We start from the raw sequence: 21,473 nt of genomic DNA on the forward strand, positions 1-21,473 counted from the left end.
TTAACTAATTAGAATGACAAAGCATTGGCAAAATCTTTTAACATACCAAAAAATTTGAACTGTAAGTAATATGGCCATGAGAATAAATATGAGATAAGGCCCAAACGAACTATCAAATTATTCTAGTAAAATCTGTATCAACATCAGATGAGAAGGAAAAATGAATGCCTCTTCTCGTTCTCGATCTCCTACACCTATATACCATATAACTATGCTAGAGACCAGATTCATAATATACATACGACATCACAAACAACAAATTCTTCGATTAACCGGTAAAAAGGTAAATGATAAAAGCCTTACATTAAAAGTAGGCCTACTCCCATGTGTCTTCATGGAGTGATTTCAATCATTCTAGTTTGCTGCAGATAAAAGGGCACTTTGCGGTCCATTCCCATCTTCGAGCAAGTTCCCAAACACAGGCTGCCATGAAAATTTATAGAAAAATAAACATAAGTTCTACGTTGTAGTTCAGTATGAGCTCAAACTTACTATTTCATATTCTGGTAATATGATATAAATGATCTTAAAAAAAAGTAACTGAAATTCCCACCGCATGTTTAGCATAGCAATTTAACTTAGCCTAAAATTAAAGTATCCGATAAAAATATTTCCACACTTGTAGAGCACTGTACCTGTTCATTATTAAATTTCCCAAGGTAAAATGGCTCCTTCTCTCGTACCCCACCATTGGTTGAAATGATCCTTTCGAGGTCCTGACATAAAGATAACAACTAATCATGTTTACTAATCATAATACTAGGTTAGATAGTGTATCGACTGAGGTCAAAAGCAACAAAAAAACTAAAATTTACACAAAACTAAATTAGATTACAGTTAATATAACGGGATGATACCAGCCTTCACATAAATATATATCAAGTGGAAACTGTTTTACCTTCCCTGTCAAGATCTCAAACTCAAGCAACTCCTCGACAACCTTTTCAAGAACAACTCGGTTACTCCAAAGAATCGATCTTGCTTTTTCATAAGCTAAATCATATATCTGCACATAGCAGCACACCACGTGTTAACTTTCAAGCCTAACGTTACTTATTCATTCATAAACAAAAGCTGACCTTTTCTACTTTAGCTGCCATCTCAAACTCAAAATTGTCCCCCATGCTTAAAGCAGTCACCTTAGCATGTTCAGAAAGCATAATATAAATTAAAGAAAGAAAAATAAATATAGGTGCAAATCCCTGATATTTTAAAACATGTAAATACTTACCGCAGTGCCATGGTGATAAATGACTTGACTGTCATCAGGTCCCCACCCATACTGAATCACCATCCTTGTAGCTATCTGTTTTCATCAAGCATATTGTCAGGCTACTTATTTACAGACAGAAATCAGATATATGCATACCTATGATGAATAAAATAATAAATACCTCTTGTGCTTGCTTCAACTCAAAAGAAGAAAGAATATTTTCTTCTCCAAACGGAAGTAACATTTGGGATGCAACATATGACCCGAAGCAGAATACAAGCTTCTTTTCAAGGTATGATCTTGAATCAACATTTCCAATCCTGGAGCCTTCTGTTTTAGCCTTTGTGATCTTTGTACACCCGATTCCCTGCAACCAAACAAGAATTTACTAAGAATACAAATGCTGAGATAACTGCAAAAACCTAAAAATAAAATACATATTAAATACCTGCCAAGATAAAGGCTCTAACCATAAGTTATCAACCACGTCATAGTTTGGTAAAAGAGTCGCCATAAGTCCACGTCCCGCAATCCACACGGCATGTGGAAACTTAGTCTCTCTCGTCCACTGTTATTAATATTTAATATTAATAATATATAAACTAAATATCAATCTTAATTAAAAGCAGTAGCAATATACTTACATCAAGAGGAACGTTTAGATATTCAATCCCATTGGTTATCTGGCCATATGGTTCCATCAAATCAACCACATTTTGCAAATCCTCTCTGGTCAAAGTCAAACCGAGATGGTCAACCAGCATTTTGCCCATTGCCTTCGCAAGTGCTGTCTTCCTCAACCATGAGGGAATACTATTGCTGAATGTCTGTGCAATAAATGGTTTTTAAGTATACAATTTATTAAACTTAATTGACAAATAAACATACAGACAAAGATATAAATATTCCACACCGCAATCGCACTAGTATATCCCAAAAGTTCATCCTTGTCAAGAACCTTGGTCCTGAAAGCACTGCCTTCTAAAGCCACAGGAACAAATTTGAGTTCTACAGGGCGTAAAAGAGCCGTTTTTTCAGCCACCTGAAACAAATAAGACAGTAAGTAAAAAAAACTAAAAGAGTAATAGTATAATTAATGGAAATGTGATATGGTACCTTTTGCCAATCAACAAAATCACTTAGGTCGGGATCCATAGTTTCTTTTGCAGCATTTTGAAGTATTCTCTCTCTTTCAGCTTGTGTCGGTAGCTGAAGATGGAATATTCTGTCCATCCTACCTGGACGTTGTAAAGCCTCGTCAATTTTTTTAAGCTTCGAGTTGTAGCCATCAACACGACCCCATCCTGTTTTTCAAACCTGCATAAAAGATTGATGACATGAACATATGTAATAAAGTGTGACAGCATTCATGTATATCAATTAATAGAAGAGAAGCATGAGTTACCCATCAAGTTCCACAAGAAGTTGATTAATAAAAGCCTCATGATCCTGTTTTTTAGTATGTATAAATTTCCCTCGTTTACCAGCAAACTGATCAAAATCTTCCACAAATATGATCACAGGCGCCTAAACATAAGAATCAAATAGGCTCATATTCTTCAGTGATCGTTGTAAAATAAAAACATAAGAATCTACATGAAAATACGATGGCAGTGAGTATAACCAGATCTCGAGCTGTTTGGAACAATTCTCTAACATTGGATGCACTCTGGCCCACCCATAAACCCGCCTCTAACTGTTGAGCCTTAACCTCAACAAGTGGAACCTTGGCCTCTGCAGCTATAGCCATGGCTAGTGCAGTCTTACCAGTTCCTCTCTCACCTACGATTAGAACTCCCTGCAATTAACTAGAATTAATATCATACAAATACAAGTTTATCTATAGTATATGTTATGATGGTTTTGAAAAACAACATACCCGAGGGGCACGAGCACCGATTTCTTGGAATGCGCGAGGATTTTGTAAAAACGCAATAACTTCATTAATTTCTTCTCTCATGAACTCAACGCTGGCAAAATCTTTCAAACGGATAGGTGGATTTTTCACTCTCTAAAGATAGATAAATTATGTTAATCCAACAAAAAATATAATTAGTATAGCTTTCATGTGTTTTTGAGTTCAAATATAAACCTTCATCTTATCAAACGCATGTGTGATAGGATCAACACCTTCCTTCTTCTTAGCTTTTGCCCCCTGCAACATAGCCCGGAAGATGTATTTCTGCATAGCAACAATAACATTATAAAGCAATTAATGAACATGTGTTAAATGCAAAGAAGCTTCTAGAAGAAGGAGTCATACCAGCCTTTTAAACTTTCTCACGTTTGGATTTTTTCGTCTCACATTCAATCCAGGAAGCTTAGGAGTTCTTTTTTTCAGAAAATTAAATATGTGGGATAAAATGTACCAATATATTATAGCCCTAACTCCAAACATAAAATACCAATTGAATTCCTCATCCTCCTTTTGGGAATTGATAGTCTCTTCTGCCGCTGACTTCCAATTTAAATATTGCTTCATGACCGGACTCCTACTCAATTTTATCCTCACCTGTAAACAAAGTTCACGACAACATAACATATATAAATAAATTTAATTAAAATGAAATAATCATTATGATATTTACCTGGGAAGGAATTATAAGTTCTAGAACCGGACAAACGGTTAGCACCAGAATGTCTCGGTTTATATTTTTGATCCAGTTAAAGACCCAATCAACAACAGCCACATCTCTAGCATTCCATAATCCAACTAGCAACTGCCGGGAAAGGCGAACTGGCAAAAGGAACTGTTGTTTGACATCTAACTCTGAGAATGGGATCCACATTAACTGAACAAAAGTTGGAACATTTGAAGCAAGCATCTTTAAATACAACCCATCAACTCCTCCAAAATCTTCAAACATCCTATCAAATTCCTGTAATAAACATTTTTTTAATATCTGTTTGGTGTAAATTTTGGCTTATTACTTATAGATGCATATATTAGTCTTCGAATAACCTTCAAATCAACATAATACTCTTTGTCATCACCCTTGAGTGTAATAAACATTGCAGCCCAATCATGTCTGATTCTTGCATTTTCTAGAAGCTTTCGGGACACAGCATAAGGAACAGCTATAGATTCCATTTCCCACCTATTTCTTCCTTCATTAAACCAAGTTTTTGACAATACTCTATCACGGTCCAAAAGAATTTTTTCCTACAAAGACCAATAAAATTGATTAAATATTGATGGTAAAATATTTCTAAACTATATTATTATGTGTCAATTATTTTTAACTGGAAATATTTTTACCTGTCTCTCGGCAACATACTTTTTACCAAACTCAACGTCCTCTAACAATTTTTCTTTAAGATCTTTTTTTGTGTCTTCACGCCATTTTTTCCATCCATGAAATAAATATGAGCGGGCAGCCTTTGGAACCACAACCTCTTTTTCTCCAAACGTCCATTTACTTTCAACTTCCGGGTAACCCTTCAAGATTTCACCAACTGGGCTGTTTAAAATAACATATTTTTCATAACCAAACTTTTTCATATTTTTCCTAATATTAGCTTCTAGATTCTTCTGCATTTCTCTTGATTCTGCAAACGCTTGCTTCACGCGTTGACTGAATTCAATGGACTTTTGATCAAATGAAAATTCAATATCATCATTTTCTACCACATTTGGAAGAACCATTTGCTCCCATAATTGTTTTTGTGCAGTTTGCAGCTGTTCTTTAATTTCAGATTTAGAAAGCTTGATTACAGAGCTTTGAGGCATCCTGCAAATACATTGTACGCAAAATCTTAAGCACCAAAAACATATCTTCTATCTTCTATATTCTTCTAAATAAAAATGACGAGGACACGAGTCAGCTTCACACGCCACCGAAAAGTTGATTTTCCAGCCTCTCTCTCCTATTAAATATTGGATGTCACGTGTCGACTTTTGGTGAAGTCTCGGTTTTAATTTCTTGCTTCTCTATCCTATTATATACTAATGATTTTCTTTAATTTGGCAAATAATATGATTCCACCATAAGCCCCATTCTTTATGTTTTTTTCTCAAAATGTCTTTAAGAAATATATGATATCTTATTTAGTATAAATATTTTTAAAAATCATTGATTTAACTAATACACAGGTGTCTAGCCTAGCATGTATATATATACACACAAACACATACACACCCCGGCACATATCGTATATGGATGAAAATAAGTAAACAAATGCATTACGTACATTCAGAAACTAGACAAGACATATTCAAAAATGAAGGTTAACCGTCATTAAAATACCAATTACAAAACGCTTACCTGTTATTCACCTTCTGCTTCATTTCCTTAACAAAATTCTCAACAAGCACCGAGCTTTCCCGCTCTATGAAACAAAGCTCCCGAACACCAATACTCAAAGCCATAGTCTCCTTAATCTCCATTTGATCCTCAACCTCGTCAACTTCATCCGAAACGACCATAAACTCCTTCTCTTTGTTACTAATGACTTCATCCAACTCCACCACCGTCCGGTCCTTACCCTTCTTCTCCAAAACCCTATCTCTCTGCTTCTTAAACCTCACCACGGAATCAAGAACCTCAATATACTTCTGATCCAAAACCGCTTTCTTTTCCCTCAACACACTCAACTGTTCATAAAGCTTACTCATAATCTCATCCTGTAACTCCTTCTTAACCGATTTCACATCTTTCAATACCGAATTCACATCCTTCAAGTCCCTGGTATTATCCGCCCGAACTTCCTCGATAACCCTAACTAACTTGGAAACAGTCTCTAACAATGAAGAAATACTAAGTGACCCGGGGCAGATTATGGATAATCTGGGGGTTAAGTAATGTTTCCCACGAAGATGAGGTCTGGCAGAGAAGGTTGTTCTTCAGGTAACCTGCAAAACAGACACCGTAAGCTCGTCACTGTGAAGGGGGGGTTCCTCCTTGTGACCACCCTCCGGCGTGAGAATCAGACTAGATTGCTCTGAATATAAGTGTATATTAAGAGATTGCTAGATAAGAATGAGATATCAGATGATGTCCTTACCATTCCAAGGTGTTGGAGTATTTATAGCCGAAGGTAGGTTCTTTAGAAGGTACAGCCGGCTGAATAGTATTCCTGTTCTACCAACAGTGGACTATGCACAGGCCATGCTGGTTGGTGGATAGGTTACGGCCAACAGTAACAAGGTCGGCTGTATACTGTTCCTTTACTGCCGGCTATGCACTATTCCACCAACTGTAGGCTGCGCACGTCCCATAGTAAGGGTTGGTGAGTAGGCAGCGGCTAATAGTGACAAACAGTACTAGAGGGTGCTCCTCCTCGTACTGTTGTCGGTGAGTTGTCACCCTGTGATTGGTTCATGGGCTGTTCTGGTCAAATCGTCTGTTATGCCCATACCTTAGTAGGTATAGTACGAAAGATCTTCCAGAAGCATATGGACTGGCTCATTTAGGCGGGAGTATTCCCGCCTTGCTCATTCCTTCATGTGACTACTGAAGTAGCTAATGCCTTGTGCGTGTAGCCTTGCTGTTAGTGCGGGTAGCCTTCCCTGATGGCTTGTATCCGCAGCTGCGGGAACAGGCGGGGTACTTCACCATTGGGAGGCTTTCCCTGCGGGTACAGCTGGCGTACTGCGCGTAAGGTTCTCTGAGCATGGTGGGTCCTGCTGGAGCAGTTGGTCGTTGCGCAGACGTCCCTGTTCGAGGTGAGTCTTGCGGGTCCAACTGGGCTCTGCTGGGACCTACCTCTTCAAGTCCCCCCAGTCCAATGTTCTTCTCATGAATTATTAATAAGTGAGGTGAACTTTTGGACTTAGCAAGGGGTTTTGAAAAGGGTTTAGTTTTTAGGTTTTCCGTGGTGATTCTTCCCGCGGTTTTCCTGATGTCACGCAGAAATTCCCGACATTTCTGCTTGATCTTTGGGTGTGAAGCGGGTAGGTTTGTAACCTCCTCGCAAGTCAGGAGCGTTGAGTCCCACTTGTGTGGATTCTCCATGGGGTTTTGGTAGTTTTCAACATATTGATCAATTATGCTAAAACCACCAATTCCATCTTGGAGTTTCAAACAATATAGTTCTCGACGTTCCCGTCATGCGGGGATGTTATTCCGGTTTCCGCAAGCATGGCCCAGAAGATCCTTCTTGGTTTCAATTCCCTGCATAGTGCTAAGTATGTGAAGGGTTTTGCCTTGACACTGTACCCGCACTCGTCTTACGGTTACTTTACTTCCAAGGTATTCCTGGCGTCAATTCCCTGCAGGTGCTAAGTATGTGAAGGGTTTTGCCTTGACACTGTACCCGCACCCGTCTTATGGTTACTTTGTTGCCAAGGTAAGGGGTATTTTCCCGCCTACTTTTGAATCTTTTTTTAATTTTTTGAAATTCGAAGAGTTGGTGAAAGGATAAGAACAGTCCAAACCTCTGAAACGTCGTGCGACGGTTTCTTCTGACTGTGTCAGGACGTGCAGGAAGTTATTGTGACAATCGTCAATTTCAGGTTAACTCCGTTAACTCAACTCCGTCAATTCAAACTTTAAGATCATTGAATCTATAACGCACACATCATTACATTTAAACTAGGGTTTAAATGACGCTTAACACTTACTACATGTGTAGTCTTTCGGGATTTGCACCGAAACGCAAACGAGTTGACGCAAACGATTGATAAATAAACGAAAAACGTCAAAACAATAATTATGTGATAATTATGTGTTAGACTTATGTGTTATGTGATAACATGATTATAAACGTTAACTCAAGACGAAAACAAGCTAGTTAGGCTAGAAAAACAACACTTGAAAGTAGAGGGACTAGAGTGCAACTTGTATATCTATAAATATAACCTTAACACTTAACCCTAACTTATTATTATAAACCTACAAGCTCCGATCGGCCCCTCCCTTGCTCCCTCTTGGCTGCCGTCCACAAGCACACACACATACAAGCCCTAATCAAGTGTTTAATCCAAGAACTAGGTGCTAGGAAGGTATAATTGATCATCCTTTACCTTCTTGTTGTTTAATTTTGATGTTTAATGGGTTAATTAAGAACCCTAGGCAGCCGATTTTTATATGTATGTATGAGTTAACATGATGGTTGTTGAATTCATGATGATTGATAACTAGTATTGATGTTGTTGCTTGATTGATTGTTGTCTTTGATTTGAGTTAAAACACAAACCCTAATCTTGTATGTATGGTGTAATTGATATGCATGGATAGTGGTTGTAGTGTCTAGCATGTTATATGATTGATTTATGGTCCATAGATAGTTAAATTGTTGAGTTTTGATGTGAACAGATTCTGGACAGAATGTGTATACGATGTTTAAGTGACTGTAACGAAGTGTAAACTTGAAAATTGGTTGAGATTGTGGGTACTGCAGTAAACTAGGTTGAGTCTAGTTTCTATAAAGTATAAGTTTGTAATTTTTGGACAAGTAGAAGTTTACTTTTATGATTTTACAAAAACGTTGTGCAAAGCTGAGCTGTTAGACCTGCTGTTAGGTTATGTTGTAAATGTTATATCTCATGAACTACGAGACCAATTGGGTTGGTTCCACTTCTGGAAGTTGACTCATTGAGTTAGGAACCAAACCCAAGTGGTCTTGCATTTATTGGATTTTTCGTTTAACGGGAATTGCAAATAACATTCTGTTGCGCATGAATCTGACTGATATGAGTTTACTGTAGTGTTTTGATCATTATGAGAAATCTATATGGAATAAAAATAAGATAAAATATGTTCTGGAAACCTAAGACATGTATGTTTCAGTGGTGATTTTTGGTGAATTAATTGAGATGATATGATCGGTGAAATAGTACAATCTTTCAAGTAGAAATTCTGTCACAGTGAAACTAGCTGCTGAGTTGTGTATAAATGCATGAAATATGATATTTCTTATATAATTGTTATGTTTTGACCAAAATACCCTTGCGGGGAATAGTTGCAAATTGATTGCCATGATTTGACCAAATTGCCCTTATGGGGAATAATGGCTAGTAATTGTTATTTGTTGACCAAAATGCCCTTACGGGGATAATTGCTAGTAAAGTATGTTATTAATACATGACACAAAAGTAATTGTTCACTCACGTATCGTATCACAATTGTACTTGTTTAAGTCACACACGATTCACAAACGAAACACGAAACATGTTACGTGCATAGGTATTATGTGCCGAGTCTAGAGACTCGTTAAACATACCGATACTTAGAAAATCTCTTTGTTATTTAGAACGCTAGAGAGTTTCTACGACGCGCATCACTTGGTGATCTAATTCGGGATATTCTTCGCAAACAGTGAGTTCACTTACCCCACTCTTAAACTGTTTTCAAACGTTTTTCACTTGGGGGAGATAACATACTCCGATAAAAGCATTTTTGAGATAAACGCATATTTAAGATTTTGTTATAAATTATATATCACTTGTAAAGACTAAGCGGCAAACGTAACATTTGAAGTCCCACACATCGAACCGGTTAATATTTAGAATAGCGAGTCACTGTTGAGTAGTACTACTGGGTTTGACAAACCCCACCCGACGCTAAGCTCAACTGGAGGTTGAGTGGGTGTAATTTTGGCTAACACTTACCATGGTCTGGATTGACCTGGTGACGGGCACTTGATAAACAGTCAGCTTCGGTGTCGAACCACTTAGTAATACTTGTTGTATAGATTAGCTACCTATCGATATATAATTTGATATAACATTATCTGGTAACGCAAAACGCCGTAACGTGGTTACGCAAAACGCAAAACGCCGTAACGTGGTTACGCAAAACGCTTAAACGCCGTAACGTGGTTACGCAAAACACTTAACGTAAACGCTGAATGCAAACGCTAAACGATTTATCTTATATAACTTGTGAACTCACCAACCTTGTGTTGACACTTTTAGTATGTTATTCTCATGTAGCCGAGGCGGGCGCGCGGTTTAGGAGCATGCATTAAATGAAAACACTTTTATTCTGCAAACTTATTTTTAACAGTTATCTTTGGTTTTAAGTCGTCCTGCGTGACGCAACTTTTGAATTAAGGTTTTTTTTTACGCTTCCGCACTTATTTGCATTTAAACGTTTTTATGGTTTGATTATAACTGATGATTCCGATTCTGCCAGTTCACACCCTCTGACAGTAAAACTCCGTGAGTGGATTTTGAGGGTGTGACAGTTATGGTGACGTGACAGTACCTGGTCATTCCAGAAGCTTTTTCAGGCACGTGGGCGCGATTTTTCGGGCGCGTGGCCGCGAAATTAATGGTACGGGTCCTTTCAACAGCTGTTGCCAGCTTGCTTTTTGCCACGTGTCATAGTTTCATTGCACCTTCGATTTCTCTCTCTTCCGCATTAATTGCGATTAGTATATAAAGGGGGAGAGGGTCCTTTGCAATTCACACTTTCACTTCTCTCTTCATCTTCAGAACGATTTCCGGCGAATACTCATCTTCTCAGTCGAGCATTCCCTTGAAATCGTTTTCTTCTTTCATATCTGCAAGATGTCGTCTCGTGATCTCGAATCTACAGCCGATGACAAGAGTACTGCTGGCGAGTGCCAGTGTGCTCTGCCTGTCGATCTGTATCAGTACGTCGTCAGGAAGTTCATGCTCGAGTCTCTCGAGCCTGAGTTTCCTGAACCCCATCAGACGGTGTACGATACCCCCAGAGGCAAGATCGGGGTATATGCTGCATTCTTTGTTTATGGGAATCTTAGGTTCCCATTGACAAAGTTTGTGTACCGTGTCCTGGAGAGGCACGGTGTGCACCTGACCGAGGTGCACCCGATGGCGGTTGCCAAGATTCGGCACTTCGAGTGGGTGTGCCGGATTCTGGGCATTGAGCCCTATGTTGACCGCCTGATGACCTTCTACTCCTGGAGGTGCATCCAGGGGTGGTATACGTTGATAACCCGGATTAAGGGTTTGAAGATTTGCGCAACCGAGCGCAGTCTTCGCTCGTGGAAGCGGGAGTTCTTCTACTTATCCGCTCGCGCCATCCCCCTTGCCATGAAGTTCAAAAATGGGCAAGCACTTCCCAGCCTTCACGCCTCCAACTACGAGGAGGCGGAATGGTTTACGAAGATATCCCGAGTCCAATCTCCGGTTTACCGGTTTGCGGAGTCCGGGATAGTAATGCTCGGGATGAGCCGGGTGTGGAAGGATGCGGATGCGCGAAAGATCCCGATTGTCCTCGAATACGGTTCGAACTCTGTTCCTTACGGTATGCTTTGTTTCTTTTTGTTAATTTAGAATCTCTTCTAACTTCTTTCCTGTTTATTTCAGAGGGGAACGACTTGCAGTCGCTCTTATACCCGCGGGAAGCTGACGGTCCCGCTCGGATGGGTACTCGCGCTCTAGACGAGAACGAGTTGCCCATCCTAGAACAAACGGCGGATCGGTTCGTGGAGGTCTACCCGCTAGGCCACGAGATCCTGAGCGCCAGGCGGCCAGGTAAGGCGCTATTCGACCCTCGACCCCTCAATGTTGAAACCTCTGCTGGAATTCCTTTAATCTTATGTTCTGATGAGGAATCCGCAGATGGTCCTCCGTTGGTGCGGAAGAAGAAGGCTGCCGGCGGGAAGGGGAAGGAGAAGGTGGCCTCCACTGCCGATCCGGTGCCTCGGTCTGACTCCGAGGCCGAGAGTGAAGAGGTGGCGGGGAACCCCGGTGGTGAGAAGACCACCGCTCCGGAGGATGTGACGACTGTCACCTCCGGAGAGCCCCGGATGACGACGGTGATCGGCGCAAAGAGGCCGGCTCCATCGGGTTCATCCCCGCCTGTCCGTACTTTCAGGCTCAAGAAAACCCGTGAGTACAAACTTCCTTAATCTTTAACTTCATAGCTTATTATCATTAACACTTGTCTTCTTTGTGCAGGCGTGGATGTTGACGCATTCCAGGGTGGAGCGCAGAGTACCCCTCCGCCAATGACGGTAGGCTTGGTCAGCCTACCTGAGGCGACGACCCAGGCGCCTGCGCCTGCTTCCGCTGGTTCAGTTGCTCACTCCTTTGAGCCGACTGTTCCAGCTGTGATGACGTTACCGCCGGCTGTGAGTGCTATTTTTACCGCATCCTTCACCGAGCCGGCGGTTACTATTGCTGCGGATTCTGCAGCGGCGACCGCGGCGGCTGTTACCATGCCGCCTACGTCATCGGCCACGACGGCCGATCCTTCAGGTATGCCCGGGGCTTATCGCCAACCTCTGCCTCCTTCCCATCTGCCTGACCTCTTGGATGGATTTCCGTTGGGTTCAGGTGATGGGTTTGGTGGCTATCGGCCTGTTATTGACCCTACAGGTGCGTAGGGTTCTTTTGGCCTATTTTATATATTTTTATCATCTTTTCCTAACTGCCTTATGTTTTTTTTCAGTGTCAGATTCCAATGAAGTGTATGTTCCACGATGAAACATCCGCCGAGGAACAACCCTTCGCACCCCTGTGGAGTGCGTGGAGTGGGCTCGTCACGCTGCTCCCAGTGGTGCGTTGGGGAAAGCCATGGCTAGCTACCAGGAGGGTAGGCTAACCAATGAGCTTCGGGTTCTCCTGGCCCGGATGCAGCCGCGCGTCGAGCTGCTTTGTCGTGAAAACGACAAGTTAAAAGCAGCTCGCATTAAAGAAGTAGCTCAGGCGCGGGCTGTCCGGGAGGAGAACCAAAGGCTTACCGCAGTGGCTGCGGAAAAGGAGAAGGCCTTCAAGGCCCTCGAGGTTGAAGTTCAGGCCCGGCTCGAGGCCCGTTCCAAGGCTGCCCAAGCTGTTAATGAACAGCTTTGGCTGGCTAAGGAAACTGCGAGGAACGCAACCGAGAGGGCCACCAAGGCTGAAGCTGTTGCTGAGCCTCTACGCGTGGAGAATGAGGAGCTTAAAGCCAAATTAGAGGCTCTCCAGCAGGCTCATGATGCCTTGGCGATGGAAGACGCCAAAAAGCTCCAGGAGATCTTGGACCAGAGGGGGGTGCTTGACCATACTGAGCGGAAGCTAAAGGGCGTCGAAGAGGCTGCTGCAAAGGAAGTGTTGCTTGCCAACCTTAATAAAAGTGAAGCCGAACGCGCCTGTACCCAAGCTCAAGCCGCCCTCCAAGAAGCTCTGGTTGCCAAGGAATGGCTTCTTCGAGAAGCGTTGTCTCAGGTAAGCTTTCCATGTCCTTACGCTTTTCTTTGTAAATAGAAAAGGTTCTTATACTTGTATTTTTTCTTTGTAGGTTGTGCATCGGGTCTTCTCAGAGACGTCTTATGACGATGCTATGAGCGCAGCCCTCAACGCTTCTCATGAGGATGGGGAAAAGGCCGGCTTCCTGCTTTGGTCTAGGGTTCGTTGAGAAAGGCATCCTGCCTTCCAACTTCCCTTTGTATAATGTTGATACTGAAGCTGTTTACGACCAAGCAGTGAATCAGTATGCCGCCTTCCCGCATCCGGTGGTGGAGAAGGTGAACGAAGTCGCTGCTGCTGATGATGGGCTAGCTATCCTTAAAGCTTTCCTTGAACCACCACGCTCTACTGATGGAGCGGGTCCAAGTGGAAGTGGTCCTGAAGCTTGATTCTGAAGATCCCTTTCCACCATTAGCGTAGATTTTTGCTTTTGTATAGTTATCTTTGTAATATTTGAATTTGATGGAATAAAGATTGTGTTAGTTCTTTGCCTTGTTTATTTTACGCCTGTTTTGATCTAACTTAGCAACTTCTTTAGTACTTAGATAAGTTAACTTTTTAACGTGGTAAATTATAAGTTTTTTTCGCTTCCTCTTTCATGATTGTGCGGGTATGACCGTCACTTACACTTAGTAGGATGGCTTAACTTTACTTATATCTGACCTGCGTGGAAGTTTTCCTTATCTTTTCCTTTGAAATTTTCTAAGTGTTCAGAATAAGTTAACCTTTGAACGTGGTAGATGATAGGTTGAAGTTTTGCTTCCTTGTTCGTGATTGTGCGGGTAATACCGTCACTTGCACTTACAAGGATGGCTAAACTTTACTTACATCTGGCCTGCGTGTAGGTTTTCCTTAAAACTTGAGATTTTTAGCGTTGTGTTTATGCGGGTTTTGCCGCCTTCCACACGTAACGACTTCTTCCCCCATTTATGCGGTGAATACCGGCACATCAGTGTGGGAAGTTCATAAGTATAAAGGTAAGGCTATCAACACATTGTGAAAGGAGAATCATTTCCATTAGAAGTGGCTCTAGGCCTTTTCTTTACAAGTTTGGAATTGATCTACATATAACATTTGCGTAATTGAGCTCCATTCCATGTTCTTGGGATGGGAGTGCCATCGAGCCTTTCGAGCCGGTATGCGCCCTTTCCCAGGACTTCTTTGATAATGTATGGCCCTTCCCAGACCGGGGCCAGCTTTCCTGGGCGTTCTTGGTTCGAAGCCTCGTTGTTACGCAGTATGTAGTCTCCTACATTGAAGTTGCAGAGTTTTACCCGCGTGTTGTAGTACTTTTGCATTTGTCGCTTGTAGTTCTCTTCACGCACTGCGGCTAAGTCTCTGCGTTCTTCGGTTAGCATAAGGTCCAACCGTCTTTCCGCATCATTGTCTTCTGGCTGAATCAAGACCCTTGGTGAGGGTAAACCAATTTCGACCGGGACCATGGCTTCAGTGCCATAAGTGAGGCTGAACGGGGTTTCTCCCGTACTGGCCTTCTTCAGCGTTCTGTTTGCCCAAAGGACGTGCGGAAGCTCGTCCACCCAGCCGGATCTGTGTTCCAAGAGTCTTTTCTTTATGCCTTCGACGATGCTCTTATTCGCTCTTTCCACCTCACCATTACCTTGCGGGTGTGCCACTGATGTAAAGGTGTGGGTGATTTGAAGTTCTTTCAGCCACTGTTGTAGCTTCTTGTCAGCAAAGTTGGTGCCGTTATCGCTCACCAAATTCTGTGGAAGTCCAAAACGACAAATAATAAATTCCCAAATAAATTTTTTGATATGTTTCGCGGTTGTTTGGGCTAAGGGTTTTGCTTCTATCCACTTGGTGAAGTAGTCGATGGCTACCACTAGGAACTGAACGTTTCCTGCTGCTGTAGGAAATGGGCCTGTCACATCGATGGCCCACTTCTGAAATGGCCATGAAGAGGTGACTGGAACAAGTTCATTCTTCGGGCGGTGCGTGTTGGGTGCGTAGAGCTGGCAAGACCTGCATTTTCTGATGTATGCCAGCGCATCCGTATGCATCCCCGGCCAAAAGTATCCCGCGTTGTTTAGCTTAGCTACAACAGCGCGGGGACCTGCGTGTATTCCACAGATGCCTTCGTGTACTTCCCTTAGGAGGTAGTCAGCATCTTGGTTGTCCACGCATCTCAAGAGTGGGCCAAGAAAGTTACGTCTGTAAAGGATGTCATCGACGAGTTGATAATTCAATGCTTTACAGCGTAGTTTTCTTGCCTCTGCTTTTGACTCTGGTAGTGTACCTGCCGCAAGGTATTTTATTATTGGTGTCATCCACGTTTCCGTGCCGGTTTGGATGACACAAATTTCCTTGTGCGGGACCGAAGGTGTCTCGAGGAGTTCAATGCGGATATCCTTTCCTAAGTGGGTGAAGGCTAATGATGCAAGCTTGCTTAACGCATCCGCAGATTTGTTTTCACTTCGCTTGACGTGTATGACTTTGCAGTCGTTGAAATCGCGCATAAGGGATTTTGCTTGTGCGAGGTACAGGGCCATTGTGTCGTTCACGGCCGTGTACGTCCCGTTGATTTGATTGGCTACTAACATGGAATCCACGTGGGCTTCCAAGTTTTTCACTCCCATTTTACGCGCAATTCTCAGCCCAGCCAAGAATGCCTCATACTCGGCTTCGTTATTCGTACTTGGAAAATCCAGTCGAATAGCGTAAGTGTATTCTTGGCCTGCTGGGTTGGTTAGTTTCAGCCCTGCGCCTGAACCCTCGTTACTGGCTGCTCCATCAGTGTAGAGTCGCCAGACATCATTGATGTCTTGTGCTGGAGAGGGTTGAGCCTCTTCCTGGCACTCTTTTTCCCGCGATGCAGGCACTTCTGCAATAAAGTCGGCCAAAACCTGGCCTTTTATGGCTGGTCTTGGCTTATACTTTATCGCGTACTCCCCCAACTCAATTGCCCATTTGGCTAGGCGTCCCGATAACTCGGGTTTGCCTAGAACGTTTGCAAGTTTGAAGTTGGAGAGAATGGTGATTGGGTGACCCTGGAAATATCGTCTTAACCTGCGTGAAGCGTGTATAAGTGCTAAGACTAATTTTTCGAGGGTAGAGTACCGGGTTTCTACGTCTGTTAGGATACGGCTGACATAATAGATTGGCATCTGGATGCCTTTTCGCTCTACTAGCAGGACTGCCCCGGTTGCTCTATCTGTTGCGGAAAGGTATAGGATTAACTCCTCTCCCGCTCTTGGTGCTGTGAGCGTTGGGAGTTCGATCAAGCGTGACCGAATCTCCTGAAAAGCTGCTTCCGCTTCTGGTGTCCAGCGAAAGTGCGTTTTCTTTAAACAGTTTCTCAACGTTGACACGAAGGGAAACGACTTATCCGCGTGGTTTGCCAAAAAGCGGTTAAGTGCCACTAGTCGTCCATTCAGTGTCTGAGCCTGTTTGATGGTAGTAGGTGATTCCATTTTGATAATGGCTTCGACCTTTTCAGGGTTCGCTCTGAAGCCATCTTTAGTGACGATGACCCCCAAGAACTTCCCTTCTTCCATTCCAAATGCACACTTGCTCGGGTTGAGCTTCATGTTTATCTTCCTGAGCGTGTTGAAAGTTTCTTCGATGTCTTTCAACATCGCTTCTGGGTCAGGGCTTTTGATGACCAAGTCATCCATGTAGACTTCCAAGTTCCTCCCAATTTGGGCATGAAACTGGTTGTCCATCAGGCGTTGGTATGTGGACCCGGCATTCTTAAGTCCGAATGGCATCATTTGATAACAAAATATGCCATCGGGCGTCCGAAAAGCGGTTTTGTCCTGATCATCAACGGCCATGTGGATTTGATGGTACCCCTTATACGCGTCCAGGAAGCATTTAAGGCGGAACGGTGCCAACGAATCCACCTTAAGATCAATTTCAGGTAACGGATAACAATCTTTGGGGCATGCTTTGTTCAAGTCCTTGAAATCTATGCACATGCGCCATTGTTTGTTATTCTTCGGTACCATAACGGGATTTGCAACCCAAGTTTGATATCTACTAACGCGTACGATGCCTGCGTCAAGGAGTTCCTTGACTTGGGTTCTACACGCGTTAGTTTGTTCTGGCCCCATTACTCTGCGCTTTTGTACGATTGGCGTAACAGCCGGATCGCATTTGAGCTTATGCTCTGCCTTACTTCGGGGTACACCAGTCATGTCAGCTGGTGTCCACGCGAAGATGTCAGCGTTTTTCTGTAATAAGCGCTTGAGTAAGGTGCGTGTGGGATCAACAACTGTTGGGCCAATGGAAACGGCCTGGTCAGGATACTTGCCGTTGAAGGCCCATCTTTCTGGCTCGGTGATGGTTGGTTTAGCCATCTTTGGTTTGGGTTTAGATGAGACAGATGCGATGCATACCTGGGGAATGCCGGTGATCATCGCTACACCCTCAGCTGTTGGCCATCCTATCATGCCGTGGACTGAGGACACCACGGCGTTGAATCTTGCCATCCCATCTCTTCCGAAGAGAATGTCGTATGTGTGGTGTGGCTTCCTCGTTACGACAAAATCCACGTCTTCTGTGCGTGAGTGATTCCCGTCCGTAAGAGTGACGGGGAAAGATAGGATGCCCAGGGAGGTGTTTGTGCTGCCATCGAACCCTTCCATCGAGGCGCAAATCGTTTCCAGGCGCTCTTTGTCTTCGTCATCTAGCTTGTCGAAGAACTGCCTGTACATCACCGTTGACGATGCGCCGTTGTCAGCAAGAGTGCGAGAAGTGATGTAGTGCCCCAGCTGGCTTTTGATGACGATAGGGCCTTCTTTGCTGGGTCCTCCTGGCACTCGCGGGAAGCGCACCTCGGCTTCCTTCCACGCGCATGGTTCTGTCGTTCGCCTTTTTCTTCCTCTGATCTTCCCATGAACCATGTTGATGCTGATGTCAACGGGCTTTCGTCCGTTGCCTCGGTACCGGTTGTCGTTCCTTCCTCCCTTCTTGATTGATGCCACCAGGTGTGCCAGTCTTCCATCCTTGACGAATGCTTCAACAATATCCTTCAAGGATGTACACTCTTCCGTACTATGACCTTTTGTCCCGTGGAAGTCACAGGATTTACTCTGATCCGCATTAGGTCGCTGCCGGATCATTGGAGCTTTTGGCCATGGTAGCTTTTCAGTGGCAAATATCTCCGTGACGCTTTTGGTGAGTGGCGTCCACCGGTGTTTTTGGCTTGAAGGGTGTGTGTGATTTCTTCCGCCAACAAGAGGGTGAGAGCTGGATGAGGTGTCAAAGTTTACCCTTGACTGCCAGATACCTAGCTTCCTCTTTTTGTTCTGCCGGGCGATCCGAACATTGTTTTCTCTAGTCCTCTGCGTGTAGAGGTGTGTACTCTGGGGAAGATCCCTTCCCAGTTGCTTCTCCGTCTCAGCAAAGCGCTTGGCCGCCGTCATGATGGCATCCCATGTTGATGGCATGCCATCCTTACCCGTCAATGTGCGGATAAGCTCTGGGTATTCGGCGCCCTGGATGAAAGCGGCGCGAACAAGATCTTCACTTATGTTGCCGAGACTTAGCTTTTTGGAGTTGAAGCGAGTGATGAAGTCTAGCAAAGATTCATCCTCCTCTCTAACGCAGTTGAGGATCGTCCACTGTTCTTCGGTATATTTCCTCTGCTGGCTGAAGTGCTGGCTGAACTTGTTCTGAAAGTCCGCCCAATCATAAATGTGGTGGACCGGTAAACGATCGAACCATGCCCTGGCCGCTCCAACCAGAGTCATCTGGAACATATAACACCACGTGGGTTCCGTCCAGTTACTGACGGTTGCCCCCGCAATGAATCTGTTCAAGTGGTCGTCTGGGTCGGATAGACCATCATAAGTGCCGATGTTGGACATTTGTTTGGCACTTGTCGGGGCGATTGCTTCCGCAATGTCTCTTGCAAACTTAGACTTTCCTGCATTTGCAGCAGTTGGTCTAAAGGTTTTGGAGAAGTCCCGCGGGTTTCTCTCCGCATTTGTTGGTTTAAAGGCTTCCCCAAAATTCCTTGTCGGCTGGAAGTCCGTTTCCTTACGCTTCCCTTTTGCCTTATGGCGAGGGTTTGCGTCGGTATCGGATTCTTCCCGCTCATCGTCTGAGTACTCGTGCTCACTGTTCATATTGAGATGTTGGCGAGTACTGCCGAATTCGTCAGCCTGTTGAACTGAACGCAAGCGTTCATCCAACCCAGCCTGGAACTCTTTTTGACGTGCTTCGGCCCACGCCTTAACTTGATCTAGTGTTTGGCGAGGGACCCTCGTTCGTTTCTCCAACTGGGCATCAGTGAACCCCAGTGGAATATTTACTGCACTTGCCCCGGCTTGGGTAGCCGGGGTAGTGTTCGTAAGATTTGTATAACCGCCGGTGTTCCCAGTTACTGGGGTTGTGGTCACCGGGGTTTCTTGGTCACTTACTGGCCTTGGGACCGGAGTAACGTTAACCATTTCTTCAGAAATTTTGAAAAAACTAAGAATTAGCCCTAGCTTTTATCCCACGGATGGCGCCAATGAAGAAACACTAAGTGACCCGGGGCAGATTATGGATAATCTGGGGGGTTAAGTAATGTTTCCCACGAAGATGAGGTCTGGCAGAGAAGGTTGTTCTTCAGGTGACTTGCAAAACAGACACCGTAAGCTCGTCACTGAGAAGGGGGGGTTCCTCCTTGTGACCACCCTCCGGCGTGAGAATCAGACTAGATTGCTCTGAATATAAGTGTATATTAAGAGATTGCTAGATAAGAATGAGATATCAGATGATGTCCTTACCATTCCAAGGTGTTGGAGTATTTATAGCCGAAGGTAGGTTCTTTAGAAGGTACAGCCGGCTGAATAGTATTCCTGTTCTACCAACAGTGGACTATGCACAGGCCATGCTGGTTGGTGGATAGGTTACGGCCAACAGTAACAAGGTCGGCTGTATACTGTTCCTTTACTGCCGGCTATGCACTGTTCCACCAACTGTAGGCTGCGCACGTCCCATAGTAAGGGTTGGTGAGTAGGCAGCGGCTAATAGTGACAAACAGTACTAGAGGGTGCTCCTCCTCGTACTGTTGTCGGTGAGTTGTCACCCTGTGATTGGTTCATGGGCTGTTCTGGTCAAATCGTCTGTTATGCCCATACCTTAGTAGGTATAGTACGAAAGATCTTCCAGAAGCATATGGACTGGCTCATTTAGGCGGGAGTATTCCCGCCTTGCTCATTCCTTCATGTGACTACTGAAGTAGCTAATGCCTTGTGCGTGTAGCCTTGCTGTTAGTGCGGGTAGCCTTCCCTGATGGCTTGTATCCGCAGCTGCGGGAACAGGCGGGGTACTTCACCATTGGGAGGCTTTCCCTGCGGGTACAGCTGGCGTACTGCGCGTAAGGTTCTCTGAGCATGGTGGGTCCTGCTGGAGCAGTTGGTCGTTGCGCAGACGTCCCTGTTCGAGGTGAGTCTTGCGGGTCCAACTGGGCTCTGCTGGGACCTACCCCTTCAAACAACCTCCTAGTGTAATCCGAATACTCATGATCCTTATACCTAACTCGTTGATTGCTTTTGCCTGTTTTATCTTTCAAAACCTCGGTTATAACCGGTGCAGCAATTGCTGGCTTTTGGTGAAACCCTAGAGTTGGGGATAACCCAATTGCAATCCATAGAAGTGTAATTGCGAGTGGTTTTGAAATTTGTTTGATTAGATGAGGTAACAGTGGCTTATTCTGAGGTTTTTTTACGGAATTAAGGCCGGCAGTGGTACTGGTAGGCAGCTTAAAGGGCAAGCAGGGTTTATTGATATGTGAGGATTTAACCGTGTAAAATGGGCGACGCCGGCGGTGATTAGCAGGTGTTTTAAGTGGAAATGAAGAGAAATTGAAGGTGGATTGGGAGGCAATGTGTGTAGAAATCATGATTAGATTACTAGATTATTATTCAGAAAGGGTTTTTGGTTGGCAATGGCATTGCAGGTACACAGTGTGGAGTGTGTGTGAGTGAGTGAGTGAGATAAGGGAGAAAGCATAGCATAGCCATAGCATTGGTTAGACCGATTGTTTGTTTCGTTAAAATAGAGTTAACCGGGAGAGTTGTCCGTGTTACACACGGGGTAAAAATATTTCAACATCATGTATATTTAGATATCATAATAATTTTTTACTTTGTTATTCGAAAAACCATAAGATGTAGAAAAAATATGTATAAATGGTGTGAATGAGAA

The 21,473-nt window shown here is 43.7% G+C and overlaps 1 pseudogene across 1 annotated transcript; it reads right to left on the reverse strand.

The window, feature by feature from the left end:
• Positions 1-54: 54 nt before the first annotated feature.
• On the reverse strand, positions 55-21,168 carry LOC143532508 (putative inactive ATP-dependent zinc metalloprotease FTSHI 5, chloroplastic; annotated as a pseudogene). Its single transcript, XR_013135190.1, has 20 exons — positions 20,765-21,168; positions 5,479-5,970; positions 4,473-4,944; positions 4,176-4,376; positions 3,802-4,092; positions 3,477-3,725; positions 3,306-3,395; positions 3,093-3,224; positions 2,838-3,011; positions 2,619-2,740; positions 2,330-2,530; positions 2,127-2,255; positions 1,858-2,040; positions 1,662-1,781; positions 1,395-1,580; positions 1,232-1,306; positions 1,080-1,139; positions 899-1,006; positions 636-716; positions 55-423 (listed from the first exon to the last, which is right to left on the reverse strand). The product of XR_013135190.1 is annotated as a putative inactive ATP-dependent zinc metalloprotease FTSHI 5, chloroplastic (transcript).
• Between the last annotated feature and the right edge of the window lie 305 nt (positions 21,169-21,473).

The sequence above is a fragment of the Bidens hawaiensis genome, unplaced genomic scaffold (assembly GCF_021521415.1).
Source record: "Bidens hawaiensis isolate Kalapana, Puna unplaced genomic scaffold, B.hawaiensis_p1.1 tig00009447_1, whole genome shotgun sequence".
In the NCBI taxonomy this organism is placed as follows: domain Eukaryota; kingdom Viridiplantae; phylum Streptophyta; class Magnoliopsida; order Asterales; family Asteraceae; genus Bidens; species Bidens hawaiensis.